The sequence below is a fragment of the Dipodomys spectabilis genome, unplaced genomic scaffold (genome assembly GCF_019054845.1).
Source record: "Dipodomys spectabilis isolate Male_0828 unplaced genomic scaffold, ASM1905484v1 ptg000527l, whole genome shotgun sequence".
Lineage (NCBI taxonomy): Eukaryota > Metazoa > Chordata > Mammalia > Rodentia > Heteromyidae > Dipodomys > Dipodomys spectabilis.
The window spans coordinates 1,295,118-1,297,837 of NW_024871204.1; positions in this window are offsets into that span (position 1 = coordinate 1,295,118).

The window sequence follows — 2,720 nt, forward strand, 5'->3', positions numbered from 1 at the left end:
CCCCAAGTGGCTGGAACCAAGGTTTACCTCTCATTCTGGAGGTGGGTTGTGGGTCAGGAGCTGTTTCACTCATTCTGTTGTACCAGGTCCATGAAGTAAGCCCCTCTGTGCCCTGGCTAGACCGTGACGATCATTCATTGTCCATCTAGCCTTACTGGACTTAGTATTTTGTTCTATGTACTTTTCTAGCAAAAATTTCTATCCAAAATTATGATACATAGTCACCTAATGAAAATGTAATGCCATCTTAAGAAAGTCATTAAGGGCTCTGGGAATGTGGCTTCATGGTATGGTGATTGCCTAGCATGCATGAAACCCTGAGTTCAATTCCTCAGTACCACATAAACAGAAAAAGAAACACTGGAAGGGATGCTGTGCCTCAAGTGGGAGAGTGTTCCCCTTTAGAAAAAAAAAAGCTGAGGAATAATTCCCTAGCCCTGAGTTTAAGTCCCAGGACTGGCAAAACAACAACAGCAACAAAAACAAAAACAACAGCAACATTTAGTTAGTAAATGAAAAAAAATAAAGAACCCATACTTGGAATATATAATTGCTCTTTCCATACTGATACCTGACAATAGTCCCTAATTCATGTACGTTACCTATATTAGGATAGTGTGTTGAAAGAATGTTTTGTTCATTAGGTCACAGCAATTAATGCCAGGAATGTGCTTAGATGTCAGGTGAAGATTAATTCTGTAAATTCAAAGATTCCAGGGTTTTGAGTGGTCACTTCTAATCAGAATGAGAAAGGGAGTCTAAGTGAGATTTGGAAACCTTCTTGGCCAGTCTTGGCACCAAAAAGGCAGAGGCTAGTTAACAGTTGTGACAGAACAGAAGGAATAACTCCAGATGGAAGGAATAAATGATAGTAACTAAGATATAGCAGAAAGTGTTCCAGGGAATCATTTTCAGTTATTGAAGAACTTGTTGTCACCTAGGAATATTCCTCGTTGCCTTTAGCATTCTAAACCTCTTAAGCTAGTTCTTAATCTCTGGATGATAAATGTATCTCCTTCTATGCTGTTCTTTCATACATGATCTCCTTTGCTTTCTAATAATCTGTCTTTCTCTTTCTCTATGAACATTTCCTGACACAAAATACACCTACACAGATGGAAGAGGATGCTAATGCAAGGGTCTCATAGCTCATAAGTCATTAATGTAATAAAATGGAAAAAGAGGACATATTTATTGCTACCTCTATTATTCTGATAACCTGCAATGTCACATCATTTGATTCAGATTTCCATTCTTTGTCTACTTAGTGTCATTAACTGCACTATATGCAAATATGATAGGGGTGCTGGTGGCTCATGCCTGTAATCCTAGCTACTCAATAGGCTGAGACCAGAGGATTGTGGTTCAAAGCCAGCCTGTTCAGGAAAGTCCATGAGACACTGATATTAATTAACCACCAGAAATCTGGAAGTACTGCTGTATCTAAAGTGGTAGAGTGCTCAATTTGACCTGAAGAGCTGAGGGACAGCACCCAGGATCAGAGTTCAAGCCCCACAACTAACAAAAAAGTGCAAATATGACTTTAAGTTTCCCCAAAAGGAATGATGACATCAACAGTAATTTTGTAAGCAGAGAAAAAAATTCCAAAACGATTCAGTGCACCAACTTTTGCTGAGTTTTTAAAGTTACGGCTTCTTTGCTGGACATATTCTCTTCTTTTAAAAATTGTCAAATATTAGCTTTATAATAAATTTCATCTTATATTTCTTGGTTTAAGACAGAAGTCCATACAGTTGATGTCACTTGGGTTTCTTAATATCTTAGTTCAAAGCCAACCCAGGCACGAGAGTCTGTCAAACTCTTATTTGTAATTAAACACCAAAAAATCCAGAAGTAAAGTTTTGGCTCAATTAGTAGAATACTAGCTTTGGAGGTAGGTGGACAGAAAAGACAATTGATCAGTTACAGGGTCCAGCCTCTGAGTTCAAGCCCCAGAACCAGCACAAACTAAACAAACAAGCAAATAAAAGAAACCCCAGGTATTTCTTTGGGACCCTACTTAAAGGAGTACTGGTCTGAGAAGAGGCTGCTTTTGCTGATCATACTCACTGCAATCTGCTTTTTTGGAATCCTTATTGCTATGGAGAACTCAGGACCAGACTAAAGGAATTGATAACTGAATCCTACAACAAGAGAATCAGCTCAGGAGTGAAACATCCACTCATAAGACACGTTAAAGCCTCCATATCTTTGTTTCTTTGCAGTACAATACTTTTAAAACATTATTTCTTCTTCTTCTATGCTGGCCTTCAAATGGCACATTGTTTACTTTTGTAATACTCTCAACTAGAAGATTACAGACAAGTTTATGTGAGTAAAGAAGACACTCAAAACAGCCAGATTCCTTCAAGCCTCAAATTCTTTTCTTGTACAGTAAAAAGGAAAGCAAAAGTTCACTTGAACTTTTAAATTCCTCTATGTTCAATTCCTCTCCTGGGATCAGTTTCCACATCCATTAACAATAACTTTCACTTACTTCCAGTAACAATCTATGGTAATATGTTCTTGATCTTGTTTCTTCCATAGTATCTTTAAGCTATCAAGTGTGGCTGAGGACAGGACTATCCAGTTCAGACAAAGAGAACTCGAAGAAGAAAGATAAGGTTTGCAGCAGATGTAGGTGATTTATAATCTTAGACAATCTACTTAAATCTGTTGAAAATTCTCCCCTACCCCAAACTGCCCTCTTTTAAAAGCTT